This window comes from Somniosus microcephalus, chromosome 4 (genome assembly GCF_052327205.1).
Source record: "Somniosus microcephalus isolate GS21.2 chromosome 4, FLI_Smic_1.0, whole genome shotgun sequence".
In the NCBI taxonomy this organism is placed as follows: domain Eukaryota; kingdom Metazoa; phylum Chordata; class Chondrichthyes; order Squaliformes; family Somniosidae; genus Somniosus; species Somniosus microcephalus.
In genome coordinates this window covers 54609595-54624831 of record NC_140990.1, presented here as the reverse complement: position 1 = coordinate 54624831, position 15237 = coordinate 54609595, and the positions used below count along the sequence as shown (strand labels likewise).

General features: G+C 51.9%; 1 pseudogene; it reads right to left on the bottom strand.

Moving 5' to 3' along the window:
* LOC147118922 (uncharacterized) overlaps positions 1-4081 on the bottom strand; it is a 155419-nt pseudogene extending 151338 nt beyond the window's left edge.
* Positions 4082-15237: the final 11156 nt, after the last annotated feature.

Below are 15237 nucleotides of genomic sequence, written 5' to 3'. Positions count from 1 at the left end.
AGGTGCTCAATAGGTTGTCATCACTCAAAGTTAACAAGTCACCCGGTCCAGATGGGATGCATCCTAGATTGCTGAGGGAAGCTAGGGTGGAGATAGCAGAAGCTCCGACCACAATCTTTCAATCTCCCTCAGATATATGGGAGTGGTGCCAAAGGACTGGAGGATTGCAAATGTTACACCCTGTTTAAAAAAGGGGAGAGGGATAAACCTGGTAACTAAAGGCCAATCAGTCTAATGTCAGTGGTGGGTGAACGACTAGAGACCACTGTCAAGGACAAAATTAATTCTCACTTGGAGAAGCATGGGTTAATAAGGGGCCGCCAGTATGGATTTGTTAAAGGTAAATCGTGTCTGACTAACCTGATTGAGTTCTTTGATGAAGTAACAGAGGGTTGATGAAGGTAGTGCAGCAGATGTTGTATATATGGACTTTCTAAAGGCATTTGATAAAGTACCACATAAGAGACTTACTCGGAAAATAGAAGCACAGGGAATTAAAGGGCTGATGGTAATTTGGGTATATAATTGTCTAAGGGAGAGGAGACAGTGAGCAGTGCTGAGCGATGTTTTTCTGACTGGAGGGAAGTATGCAGTGGGTTCCCCCAGGGGTCGGTATTAGGACCATTGCTTTTCTTGTTATATATAACTGACCTGGACTTGGGTATAGGTGTACAAGTTTGAAGTTTACGGATGATACAAAACTTGGCAACGTAGTAAATAGTGAGCATAGTAGTAGCAGACTTCAGGAGGACAGAGACAGACTGTGAAATGAGCAGACACAAGGCAGATGAAATTAAATGAGGATAAGTGTGAAGTGATGCACTTTGGGAGAAACAACAGGGAGAGGCCGTATAATCTAAATGGGACTATTTTGAGGGGGTGCAAGAGCAGAGGGACCTGGGGGTCCATATTCACAAATCTTTGAAAGTGCCGCGGCAAGTTGGTGAGGCGGTTCAGAAAGCGTATGGGATACTTGGCTTTGTAAATAGGGCCATTGAATACAAAAACAAGGAAGTTACACTAAACCTTTACAAATCACTAGTTAGGAACATAGGACAGGAGGAGGCCATTCAGCCCCTCGAGCCTGTTCCACCATTCAATGAGATCATGACTGATCTGCGACCTAACTCCATACACCTGCCTTTGGCCCATATCCCTTAATACCTTTGGGTAACAAAAACCTATCAATCTCAGATTTAAAATTAACAATTGATCTCGCATCAATTGCCGTTTGCGGAAGAGAGTTCCAAACTTCTACCACCCTTTGTGTGTAGAAGTGTTTCCTAATTTCACTCCTGAAAGGTCTGGCTCTAATTTTTAGACTATGTCCCCAGTCCTAGAGTCCCCAACCAGCGGAAATAGTTTCTCTCTATCTACCCTATCTGTTCCCCTTAATATCCTGAAAACTTCGATCAGATCACACCTTAACCTTCTAAATTCCAGGGAATACAACCCTAATTTGTGTAATCTCTCCCCGTAACTTAACCCTTGGAGTCCGGGTATCATTCTGGTAAACCTACGCTGCACTCCCTCCAAGGCCAATATATCCTTCCTAAGGTGTGGTGCCCAGAACTGCTCACAGTACTCCAGGTGTGGTCTAACCAGGGTTTTGTACAGCTGCAGGGTTTTGGCCTCAGCTGGAGTCTTGTGTACAGTTCTGGGCACCACACTTTAGGAAGGATGTCAAGGCCTTGGAGAGGGTGCAGAGGAGGTTGACCAGGATGGTACCAGGGATGAGGGACTTCAGTTATGTGGAGAGATTGGAGAAGCTGGGATTGTTCCCCTTAGAGCAGAGAAAGTTAAGAGGAGACCTAATAGAGGTGTTCAAAATGATGAGGGGTTTTGATCGAGCAAGTAGGGAGAAACTGTTCACTCTGGCAAGTGGGTCGGTAACCAATGGTCACAGATTTAAAATAGTTGCTAAAAGAACTAGAGGGGAAATGAGGAGAATTGTTTTCACACAGAGGGTGGTTAAGGTCTGGAACGCACCATCTGAAAGGATGCTAGAATCAGGTTCCACAGGAACTTTCAAACGGTAATTGGACGTGTACTTGAAGAGGACTAGTTTGCAGAGTTCTGGGGATAAAGCTGGGGTTTGGGACTAAATTGGACAGCTCTTTCAAAGAGCCGGCACAGACACGATGGGCCGAATCACCTCCTTCTGTGCTGTTAGATTCTATGATCAGTGTGAACACGCTGGTGTCCCTTAAGGCGCTTCGAGCTTTTAAAGCTCTTCCCACAGTCAGAACATTTAAAGGGTCTCTCGTCAGTGTGAACAAGCTGGTGTGACAGGAGGGTGGATGACTGAGTGAATCCCTTCCCACACACGGAGCAGGTGAACGGTCTCTCTCCAGTGTGGAGGTGTTGGTGTCCCTTCAGCTCCCCGGAGCTTTTAAAGATCTTTCCACAGCCAGAACATTTAAAGGGTCTCTCGTCAGTGTGAACTCGCTGATGTACCAGCAGGTGGGATGACTGAGTGAATCCCTTTCCACACACGGAGCAGGTGAATTGTCTCTCTCCAGTGTGAACTCGCTGATGTGGCAGCAGGTGGGATGAATGAGTGAATCCCTTCCCACACACGGAGCAGGTGAATGGTCTCTCTCCAGTGTGAACTCGCTGATGTGCCAGCAGGTTGGATGAATGAGTGAATTCCTTCCCACACACGGAGCAGGTGAACGGCCTCTCCTCAGTGTGTAGGTGTTGGTGTCGCTTCAGCTCCTGGGAGCTTTTAAAGCTCTTCCCACAGTCAGAACATTTAAAGGGTCTCTCGTCAGTGTGAACTCGCTGGTGTACCAGCAGGTGGGATGATTCAGTGAATCCCTTCCCACATTCAGAGCAGATGAATATCCTCTCCCCAGTGTGGAGGCGCTGGTGTTGCTTGAGCTCCCGGGGGCTTTTAAAACTCTTCCCACACTCAGAACATTTAAAGGGTCTCTCCCCAGTGTGAACTCGCTGGTGCCCCTTCAGCTCCCCGGAGCGTTTAAAGCTCTTCCCACAGTCAGAACATTTAAAGGGTCTCTCGTCAGTGTGAACTCGCTGGTGTACCAGCAGGTTGGAGGGCTGAGCGAATCCCTTCCCACACACGGAGCAGGCGAACGGCCTCTCCCCAGTGTGAACTCGCTGATGTGCCAGCAGGTGGGATGACTGAGTGAATCCCTTCCCACACACGGAGCAGGTGACCGGCCTCTCCCCAGTGTGTAGGTGTTGGTGTCTCTTCAGCGCCCCGGAGCTTTTAAAGCTCTTCCCACAGTCAGAACATTTAAAGGGTCTCTCATCAGTGTGAACAAGCTGGTGTGTCTGCAGTTTGGATGACTGAGTGAATCCCTTCCCACATTCAGAACAGATGAATATCCTCTCCCCAGTGTGGAGGCGCTGGTGTTGCTTGAGCTCCCGGGGGATTTTAAAACTCTTCCCACACTCAGAACATTTAAAGGGTCTCTCGTTAGTGTGAACTCGCTGGTGTCCCTTCAGCTCCCCGGAGTTTTTAAAGCTCTTACCACAGTCAGGACAGTTGAACGGCCTCTCATCAGTGTGAGCTCGCTGGTGTTGCTTCAGATACTGGGGGCTTTTAAAGCTCTTCCCACAGTCAGAACATTGAAATGGTTTCTCATCTGTGTGAACAAGCTGGTGTCCCTTCAGTTCCCCAGGGCTTTTAAAGTTCTTCCCACAGTCAGAACACTGAAAGGGTCTCTCCCCAGTGTGAACTCTCTGGTGTGCTTGCAGGTGGGATGAACAAACAAATCCCTTTCCACACACGGTGCAGGTGAACGGACTGTCCCTGGTGCGACTGCGCCGTTGAACTTCTATTGCAGACGGGGAACTGAATCCCTTCCCGCCGTCCCCACCTTTACCCGGTTTCTCCCTGGTGTGACGGTGCACGTGTCTCGCCAGGTCAGGCGATCGGCTGAATGCACGTGCACACACCGAACACGTGTGCGGTTTGTCAGCGCTGCGATCGCTGCTTTCTCCTTCCATGTGCAAAGGCCGATGATATTCAGGTCCTGATGAATCGAGCGACCCTGTCAAATCTTGACGTGATGTTTGGTCCGAGCTTCCCACCTGTAACTGCTCCACTTCTATAACCCTGTAAATTGAGATCAGAAAAGGATCAGAGGCAAACTGTTGTTTAATTTTCCCCTTTCCGACCCTAGGGGCAGTGAAGCTGATTTTCAGGCCCCAGCTGCTGCACAGGTTGGTTGAAAGGATCAACAGTAATGGCGGCGGTAATGGCGGCTGTAATACCCACAAGGCCCCGCGCTCCAGAAACTGCTCTGTTGACTCTGAGTCCCGCGCATGTGCTCATGGCCCCCGCGCTCTCCCTCCTGCTCCACAAACGCCCGTCCCGATCGGTCCACAACGCGCATGCTCAGCACACAAAACCCCGCGGTTGGAACACCGGGCGCGCATGCGGAGCCGCAACATCTGGTACGTGTGCAGGGCTCAGGCGGGGGCGAGTCGGTGTTTCACCTCAGCCGCCAGGTGTGGTAAACCACGTTCACTATCGTATCACTGTTAGTAGTTAGCACTGTTCACCACTGTTCGTTATAACTGTATCACTGACCACTATTGTATCACGGTACGAGGTCGCCTCTTGCCACACTGCTATACCTGGGATGACCACTGCCGACTCCGCCTTGGCTCCACCCACCAGGCCAGGTATAAAGGTGAGCGACTGGCTGGTATTCCTCCTGCTTGGATCGGATCACCCACGAGAGTGGGCTCTGTTATTTAGTCAATAAAAACCTTTAGTCACCTTCGTAACTCTTCGCCTTTTATTGGAGGAATTGATAGGTATATCAATTTTATTGACTAAATTTAATGATGTCCGACAACGAGTCACAACCGGCGGAGGAGCCACCAGCGCAGCTCCCAGGAGCACAGCCACACCAGCCAGCTTGGCTGCGAGCCCTCAGACCGCCGTACCTGGACCTGAACCCACGAGCAGCAAACTCAGCCGCAGACTTTAAACACTGGCTGGTCTGCTTCGAATCATACCTGAGAGAATCCAGCGTCCCTCAGGCATCCAAACTAAGTGTCCTGCAGGCACAACTGAGCCCGAGAGTATACACTCTCATCGAGGACATGACTACCTACGAGACCGCCATCAACCTGCTGAAACAGAAGTACCGGACCCCGGTAAACTACATGTACGCTAGGCACCTCCTAAGATCACGGCCGCAACAGCCAGGAGAATCAGTAGCTGAATTCTCACAGGCGCTATATGCACTCGCCAGGAACTGTGACTTTAAATCGGTGTCGGCAGCCGAAAATACTGAAGATAATATCCGCGACGCATTCCTGAAAGGCCTACGGTCCGAGTACTCACGGCAAAGACTGCTGGAAGCTAAAGACCTCAGCATGGAAAAAGCTGAAGCCCTCGCTATCTCCCTGGAAGTGGCCCACCAAGATCAGGAAGCATTCACCAGGTACTGCTCGCGACCCTGGGACTCGGGCCCGACCCCTACCACAGCACCCTTCCCAGCGCCGCCCCCGGGACCTACCTCTGCGTCGGCGTCCCGGACCCGACCGGCCCCGCCACCCCCGGCACCGGCCCCGACATCGGGCATCCGCGATCGGGCCGCCGGCTGTTTTTTTTGTGGCCAGGAGAAGCACCCGAGGTCGCGCTGCCCAGCCAAGAACTCCATATGCAAAACCTGCCTGAAGAAAGGCCACCTCTCCAAGGCCTGCAGGAGCGGATCCTCAGAGGCCAGCAGTGCCGCATGCGAACTATGGGGGCGGCCATCTTCGTTTAGGGCAACTGAGGCCAGCATCCCCACACATGAGTCATGGGGGCGGCCATCTTTGATTAAGGCAACCGACCCCAATAGTGCCTCATGTGAGCTACGGGGGCAGCCATCTTCTCCGTCATTTTGCCCTACCTCGTGGGAGACGCCATTTTACTCACCACGCCCGACCGCCTCGCCCGCAGATGACAACGACTCGCTCAGCTACACACTAGCTTCCGTCACCCTGGACCAAGCCCGCCCGCACCATCTGTCCAAGTCAATGATGGACATCAAAGTGAACGGCCACGCCACGACCTGCCTGTTCGACAGCGGAAGCACGGAGAGCTTCATCCACCCAGACACGGTGAGCCACTACTCCCTCTCTGTCCTACCAACGCGCAGCCAAATCTCGATGGCATCGAGGTCCCACGCCACGGACATCAGCGGCTACTGTGTCGTGACCCTGTCGGTTAAGGGCACGGAGTATAAAAACTTTAAACTCCTCGTCCTCCCCCATCTCTGCGCTGCCGTCCTACTAGGGCTGGACTTCCAATCCCACCTCCAAAGCATAACCCTAGCATACGGTGGACCCCTCCCCCCACTCACAGTCAACAACCAGCAAACGTTAAACCGCCCACCGCGTAACACCTGCAGCCTCTCCACCCTCAAGGTCCCGCCACCCTCTCTGTTTGCTAACCTTACCCCTGACTGCAAACCCGTCGCTACCAAGAGCAGGCGGTATAGCGCCGGGGACAGAGCCTTCATTAGCTCTGAGGTGCGGCGCCTCCTGAAAGAGGGCATTATCGAGGGGAGCAGCAGCCCCTGGCGTGCCCAGGTCGTAGTCGTAAAGACCGGCGATAAAAACCGCCTGGTCATCGACTACAGCCAGACCATAAACAGATATACCCAGCTGGACGCATACCCCCTCCCCCGCATATCTGACATGGTCAATCAGATTGCACAGTATAAAGTATTCTCGACCATCGACCTGAAGTCGGCCTACCACCAACTCCCTATCCACCCTGAGGACCGCCAGTATACCGCCTTCGAGGCGAATGGGCGCCTATACCACTTCCTTAGGGTCCCCTTCGGTGTCACTAATGGGGTCTCGGTCTTCCAAAGGGAGATGGACCAGATGGTTGACCAGAACGAACTGCAGGCTACATTCCCCTACCTAGATAACGTCACTATCTGCGGCCGCGACCGGCAGGAACATGACGCGAATCTGGAGAAATTCCTCCGTACGGCCCAACGGCTGAACCTCACCTGCAATAAGGAGAAATGCGTGTTTAACACCACGCGCCTTGCCATCCTCGGCTGCGTAGTGGAGAACGGAATCATCGGCCCCGACCCAGAAAGAATGCGCCCCCTCATGGAGCTACCCCTCCCCCACTGCCCTAAAGCACTTAGGAGAACCCTGGGGCTTTTCGCCTACTATGCCCAATGGGTACCCAATTACGCGGACAAAGCCAGACCCCTCCTGAAAGCCACTTCCTTCCCCCTCACGGAGGAGGCGTGCGCGGCCTTCTCCCTCATTAAGGGAGACATAGCCAAGGCCACGATGCACGCAGTGGACGAGTCCATCCCCTTCCAGGTGGAGAGCGACGCATCCGACTTCGCCTTAGCCGCCACCCTAAACCAGGAGGGAAGGCCAGTGGCCTTCTTCTCAAGGACCCTACAGGGCCCCGAGATCCGACATTCATCGGTCGAGAAAGAGGCCCAGGCGATCGTGGAGGCAGTACGGCGCTGGAGGCACTACCTGGCAGGCAAACGATTTACCCTCCTCACCGACCAGCGTTCGGTGGCTTTCATGTTTAATAACAAGCTGAAGGGCAAAATCAAGAATGACAAGATTTTGAGATGGAGAATCGAGCTCTCCACCTATGATTATGAGATCTTGTACCGGCCAGGCAAGCTGAACGAATCCCCTGATGCCCTTTCACGAATGACATGCGCCAGCGCGCATATCGATAGGCTTCAGACCCTCCACGACCAGCTCTGCCACCCTGGAGTCACCAGACTCTACCATTTCATTAAGGCCCGCAACCTGACCTACTCCATCGAGGAGGTCAGGACCATGACCAGGAACTGCCAGACCTGTGCGGAGTGCAAACCGCACTTCTATAGGCCGGACCGAGCAAGCCTGATCAAGGCCACCCGCCCCTTCGAGCGCCTGAGCATCGACTTTAAGGGGCCCCTCCCGTCCTCTGACCGTAATGTGTACTTCCTCAACATCGTTGATGAGTACTCCCGTTTCCCCTTTGCCTTCCCCTGCCCCGACATGACCAGTAGCACGGTCATTAAGTGCCTGAATGCCCTCTTCGCCTTGTTCGGGTTCCCGAACTATATACACAGCGACCGGGGCTCCTCCTTCATGAGCGAGGAACTCCGGCAATTCCTCCTAGAGAGAGGTATTGCAGCAAGCAGGACCACCAGCTACAACCCCAGAGGTAACGGTCAGGTGGAAAGAGAGAACGCGACGGTATGGAAGGCCGTCCTCTTAGCCTTAAAGTCTAAGGGCCTCCCAACCTCCCGCTGGCAAGAAGTCCTCCCGACAGCGCTGCACTCCATCCGGTCATTACTTTGCACGGCCACTAACACCACCCCCCATGAACGAATGTTCGTTTTCCCCAGGAAGTCGACTACGGGAACCACTCTACCAACCTGGCTGACCGCCCCGGGGCCGGTCTGGCTGCGGAAACACGTGAGGGCCCATAAAACGGACCCCCTGGTCGAGAGGGTGAACCTCCTGCACGCCAACCCCCAGTACGCCTACGTGGCGTACCCAGACGGGCGGGAGGACACTGTCTCCCTACGAGACCTCGCACCCTCAGCCGATCCGGAAACACCGCCACCACCCCCCCCAACCTCAGCCCAGGTAGACGGCATGCCGGAACCCCACGAGCCCTCGCCGACCACGCAAACACCAGCATCAACACCGGATAAGGCACCAGCACCGGATAAGGCAACACCACCGCTGCGGCGATCGGAGAGGCTTACGAAGCCTCCGGACAGACTGACCTACCAGAATTGGTAGTACACTTCACCCCGCCGGACTTAATTCTAAACAAGGGGTGAATGTGGTAAACCACGTTCACTATCGTATCACTGTTAGTAGTTAGCACTGTTCACCACTGTTCGTTATAACTGTATCACTGACCACTATTGTATCACGGTACGAGGTCGCCTCTTGCCACACTGCTATACCTGGGATGACCACTGCCGACTCCGCCTTGGCTCCACCCACCAGGCCAGGTATAAAGGTGAGCGACTGGCTGGTATTCCTCCTGCTTGGATCGGATCACCCACGAGAGTGGGCTCTGTTATTTAGTCAATAAAAACCTTTAGTCACCTTCGTAACTCTTCGCCTTTTATTGGAGGAATTGATAGGTATATCACCAGGGAGGTGCGCATGTGCAGGACGACCCAACATTCTTCCTCTCAGCAATCACTCCCTCGTTTCTTTAATAAAAACAGAAAATGCTGGAAATACTCAGCAGGTCAGGCAGCATCTGTGGAGAGAGAAACAGAGTTAACGTTTCAGGTCGATGACCGTTCGGCAGAACTGCTTGTTCTTTAGTGTCAGCTGTGACTCAGTGGGTAGCACTCTCGCCTCTGAGTCAGAAAGTTGTGGTTCAAGTCCCACTCCAGAGACTGGAGCATAGAAATCTAGGCTGACACTCCAGTGCAGTGCTGAGGGAGTGCGGCACAGTCAGAGCTGCTGTTTTTTTGATGAGACGTTAAACTGAGGCCCTGTCTGCTCTCTCAGGTGGATATAAAAGATCCCATGGCACTATTTCGAGAAAGATAGGCTTGCATTTATATGGTGCTTTCATGACCAGCAGACGTCTTGAAGTGCTTTACAGCCAACGAGGTACTTTTGGAGTGTAGTCACTGTTATAATGTGGGAAAGAGCAGGGGAGTTATCCCCGGTGTCCTAGCCAATGTGTATCCCTCAATTAACTTAACAAAAAGATAGATTATCTGGTCATTATCACATTGCTGTTTGTGGGAGCTTGATGTGCGATTATTGACTTCCGCGGTTCCTACATTACAACAGTGACTACACTTCAAAAAGTACTTAATTGACTGTAAAGCGCTTTAGGATGTCCGGTAGTGGTGAAAGGCACTCTATAAATGCAAGTCTTTCTTTCTTCACTGGTCTCACCAGCGACCTCTTCTGGCTGTTGGTTGATTGGTAGTCAGGAGCCCGCGACATTACAAGAGGATTTGAGTACAGGACTAAAGAAGTCTTACTCCAATTATATAGGTACGATAGCAAAATACTGCAGATGCTGGAAATCCAAAATAACAACAGAGAATCTCTTCAACCTTGTTCATCTTCATTACTTTCAGTCCTCTTCTCGTGTTTGATCAGGTATCTGCCAAGACTCGGTTTCACAGCCACATAATTTTCCTCAGCAACTGTCTCCGGTTCCGACTTATTCCACGTGGATTCCAACTAAACTTCCACCCTTCGTGTTTCAGATCCACCCAGGATTACAAATATCTCCAAGATATTCATCGTTCCTCGAACTATTGCTCTTGCCGCATCTTGAGATCCACACTCAACGCCATGCGGTGCCACATGAACACTCTCAACCTCTCTGTTCAGCAGCACCCACACACTCTATCTCAAAGCTGTCCGGGTCCACAGTTCCATTTCATCCTTCGACTCATCCGACGCTTCAACAAAAAGCTTTTTCTCTTCCTTTCTGATGTCAAGGATCGCAAGCTTCATCAACTCTTGGACACCAACGCCCCTCCGGAACCTTCTTCCCCTTCACTTTCCTCTGACCCCCCTTCTCCCAATCTCACCCCCTGCCACGTTTTCACTATCCCCTCTGAACTTCCCCTCTCTGACCCCGAACAATCAGTCCTCAGCAAAGGCCTGAGCTTCATCCCCTTACGTCCCCACCTCAATGAATTTCGAGCTCGGCACGATGCTGAGCTCTTTTTCCGCCGCCTTCGGCTCCGTGCCCACTTCTCTGGCCAGGAGTCTTCCCCCCGCACGGCTGACCCTTTCTCCTGCTTTCAGAATTCCCGTTCTACCTGGACCCCTCCCCCTGGCCTCTTACCCTCTCTAGAGCTTTTCATCGCTAACTGCCGCCGCGACATCGGCCGTCTCCATTTCTCTGCTCCCCTCACTCACTCCAACCTACCTCCCTCTGAACTTGCAGCACTCCATTCTCTCAGATCCAACCCGACATTGTCATTAAACCTGCTGACAAGGGTGGTGCTGTTGTTGTTTGGCGTACAGACCTCTACCTAGCGGAAGCTGAACGACAACTCTCCGACACCTCCTCCTACCTCCACCTGGACCATGACCCCACTACCGAACATCAAACCACCGTTTCCAAGACTGTCACTGACATCATCTCCTCTGGAGATCTTCCCCCCGCTGCCACCAACCTCATAGTTCCCCAACCCCGCACAGCCCGCTTCTACCTCCTTCCCAAGATCCACAAACAGGACTGCCCTGGTAGACCCATCGTTTCAGCCTGTTCTTGCCCCACGGAACTCATCTCTTCCTATCTCGACTCTATCTTTTCTCCTCTTGTCCAGTCTCTTCCCACCTACATCCGCGACTCTTCGGACGCCCTCCGCCACTTTAACAGTTTCCAGTTTCCTGGCCCCAACCGCCTCCTTTTCACCATGGACGTACAATCCCTCTACACCTCCATCCCCCACCAGGATGGCCTGAGGGCGCTCCGCTTCTTCCTTGAACAGAGGCCCGTCCAGTCCCCATCCACCACCACCCTCCTCCGCCTGGCTGAACTTGTTCTCACATTGAACAACTTCTCCTTTAACTCCACTCATTTCCTCCAAATCAAAGGTGTTGCCATGGGTACCCGCATGGGTCCTAGCTATGCCTGCCTTTTCGTGGGCTATGTGGAACACTCTTTGTTCCAGTCCTACTCGGGTCCCCTCCCTCACCTCTTTTGCCGATACATTGATGACTGTATCGGTGCCGTTTCCTGCTCTCGTCCCGAACTTGACAATTTCATTCACTTTGCCTCCAATTTCCACCCTTCCCTCACCTTCACATGGTCCATCTCTGACTTCTCCCTTCCCTTCCTCGACTTCTCCGTCTCCATCTCTGGGGATAGGTTATTGACCAATATTCACTACAAGCCCACTGACTCCCACAGCTACCTGGACTACACTTCCTCCCACCCCGCCTCCTGTAAGGACTCTATTCCATTCTCCCAGTTTCTCCGCCTCCGCCGTATCTGCTCCAACGATGCCACCTTCCATACCAGTGCTTCCGACATGTCTTCCTTTTTCCGCAACCGAGGATTCCCCTCTACCGTGGTTGACACTGCCCTCGACCGTGTCCGTTCTATCTCCCGCACTTCTGCCCTCACCCCTGCCCCTCCCTCCTGGAACCACAATAGGGTTCCCCTTGTCCTCACCTTTCACCCCACCAGCCTCCACATTCAACAGATCATCCTCCGCCATTTCCGCTACCTCCAAAGTGATCCCACCACCAAACACATCTTCCCCTCCCCTCCCCTTTCAGCATTCCGTAGGGACCGCTCCCTCCGTGACACCCTAGTCCACTCCTCTATCACCCCCAACAGCCCTTCCCCTTCGCCTGGCACCTTCCCGTGCAAGCGCAGGAGATGTAACACCTGCCCTTATACCTCCCCCCTTCCCACTGTCCAGGTCCCCAAACACCCCTTCCAGGTGAAACAGCGATTCACTTGTACTTCTCGCAATCTAGTATACTGTATTCGCTGCTCACGATGCGGTCTCCTCTACATTGGGGAGACCAAACGCAGATTGGGTGACCGCTTTGCGGAACACCTCCGTTCAGTCCGTAAGGGTGACCCCGAGCTTCCGGTCGCCTGTCATTTTAATTCACCGCTCCATTCCCACTCGGACCTCACCGTCCTTGGCCTCTTGTATTGTTCCACGGAAGCTCAACGTAAACTCGAGGAACAGCACCTCATCTTCTGATTAGGCACTCTGCAGCCTTCCGGACTCAATATCAAGTTCAATAATTTCAGATCATAACCTCGGCCCCTATTACTTTTTTCCTTTTAATTTTTTCCACCCCTTTGTTTTGGGTCCTTTTTTTTCTCCCCCCCCCCCTTTCCTTTTGTTTCTCTCTCTCACCTGGCAGCTGTCCTTATCCTGCCAGTACACCTCACACCTAATCTCAGCTGCCTTTTGTCTCCACGAGCCCATTACCATCTCATCTGGCTTCGCATACCTTTTATTGTCTCCTTTTCTTCTTTTGTTTGATCGCAGCTTTGCCTTCGATCTTTTTATTTTCTTTCCAGTTTTGAAGGGTTTCAACCCGAAACATCAACTCAAATTTCTCTCCACCTGGTGAGTTTCTCCAGCATTCGCTGTTGTTATTTCCAATTATATCGGGCCTTGGTGAGACCACACCTGGAGTACTGTGTACAATTTTGGTCTCCTTACCTAAGGAAGGATATACTTGCCATAGAGGGAGTGCAATGAAGGTTCATGAGATTGATTCCTGGGATGGCAGGACTGTCAGGTAGTAGAGAGAAAACGGGGAATTATAGACCGGTAAGCCTGATATTGGTAGTGGGGAAAATGCTAGAGTCCATTATAAAAGATGTAATAGCAGAGCACTTGGAAAACAGTGACCGGATCGGACAAAGTCAACATGGATTCACAAAAGGTAAATCGTGCTTGACTAATCTACTGGAATTTTTTGAGCATGTAACTAGTCGAATAGATAAGGGAGAACCAGTGGATGTGGTGTATTTGGACTTTCGGAAGGCTTTTGATAAGGTCCCGCATAAGAGATTAGCATGTAAAGTTAAGGCACATGGGATTGGGGGCAAGGTACTGACTTGGATAGAGAAGTGGTTGGCAGACAGGAAGCAAAGAGTTGGAATAAACGGCTCTTTTTCCGAGTGGCAGGCAGTGACTAGTGGGGTACTGCAGGGATCGGTCCTAGGACCCCAGCTATTCACAATATATATAAATGATCTAGATTAGGAAACTAGATGTAATAGCCCCAAGTTTGCAGATGACACAAAGCTGGGTGAGCGTGTGTGCTGTGAGGAGGATGCCGAGAAACTCCAGTATGATTTGGACAGGTTGGGTGATTGGGCGATTGCATCACAGATGCACTATAATGTGGATAAATGCGAGGTTATCCACATTGGTGGCAAAAACAGGAAGGCAGATTACTATCTGAACGGCAATAGATTGGGAGAAGGGGAAGTGCAACGAGACCGTGAGACCTTGTGCACCAGTCACTGAAGGTAAGCATGCAGGTGTAGCAGACGGTTAAGAAGGCAAATGGTCTGTTGGTCTTCGTAACAAGAGGGTTCGAGTACAGGAACAAGGATGTCTTACTGCAGTTGTACAGGGCTTGGTGAGACCACACCTTGAGTATTGTGTGCAGTTTTGGTCGCCTTATCTGAGGAACGATGTTCTGGCCATGGAGGGAGTGCAGCGAAGATTCACTGCCACCTAGGATGGCAGGAATGACGTATGAGGAGAGATTGGGTCGATTGGGCTTATACTCACTGGAGTTTAGAAGAATGAGAGGGGATTTCATTGAAACTTATAAAATTCTAACAGGACTAGGCAGACTAGATGCAGGAAGGATGTTCCCGATGGTGGGGGAGTCCAGAACCAGGGGTCACAGTCTAAGGATAAGGGGTAAGCCATTTAGGACAGAGATGAGGAAGAATTTCTTCACCCAGAAAATGGTGAACCTGTGGAATTCTCCACCACAGAAGGCAGTTGAGGCCAATTCATTAAATATATTCAAGAAGGAGTGAGATATATTTCTTAAGGCTAAAGGGATCAAGGGGTATGGGGCGAAAGCAGGGACAGGGTACTGAGTTTGGATGATCAGCCATGATCTCATTGAATGGCGGAGCAGGCTCGAGGGGCTGAATGGCCACTCCTGCTCCTATCTTCTATGTTTCTATGTTGTATGAGAAGAGATTGAGTAAATAGGCTTGTATTCTCTTGAATTCAGAAGAATGAGAGGGGATCTCATTGAAGCATACACAATTATTACAGGGCTTGATAGGGTGGATGCTGGGAGAATGTTTCCCTTGGCTGGGGAGTCTAGAACCAGGGGCCACAGCCTCAGGATAAAGGGTTGGCCATTCAGGACTGAGATGAGAAGAAATTTCTTCACACAGAGGGCGGTGAATCTTTGGAATTCTCTACCCCAGAGGGCTGTGGAGGCTCAGTCATTGGGTGTATTCAAAACAGAAGTCGATAGATTTCTGACCAGTAAGGGAATCAAGGGATGTGGCGATAGGGCCGGTGAATGGGGTTGAGGTGATGATCAGCGATGATCTCATTGAATGGTGGAGCAGGCTCGAGGGGCCGAATGGCCACTCCTGCTCCGACTGGGGACAGCGAGAGTCCGCGCATGCGCACACGGAGCGGCGGTTTGGGTCAGTCCGGCACAGCGACCCCTCCCCGTCACCAAGGGCAACAACCGCGCATGCTCAGAGGACACCAACCCCCCTCCCCCACTCGGAGCTACGCCTGCGCA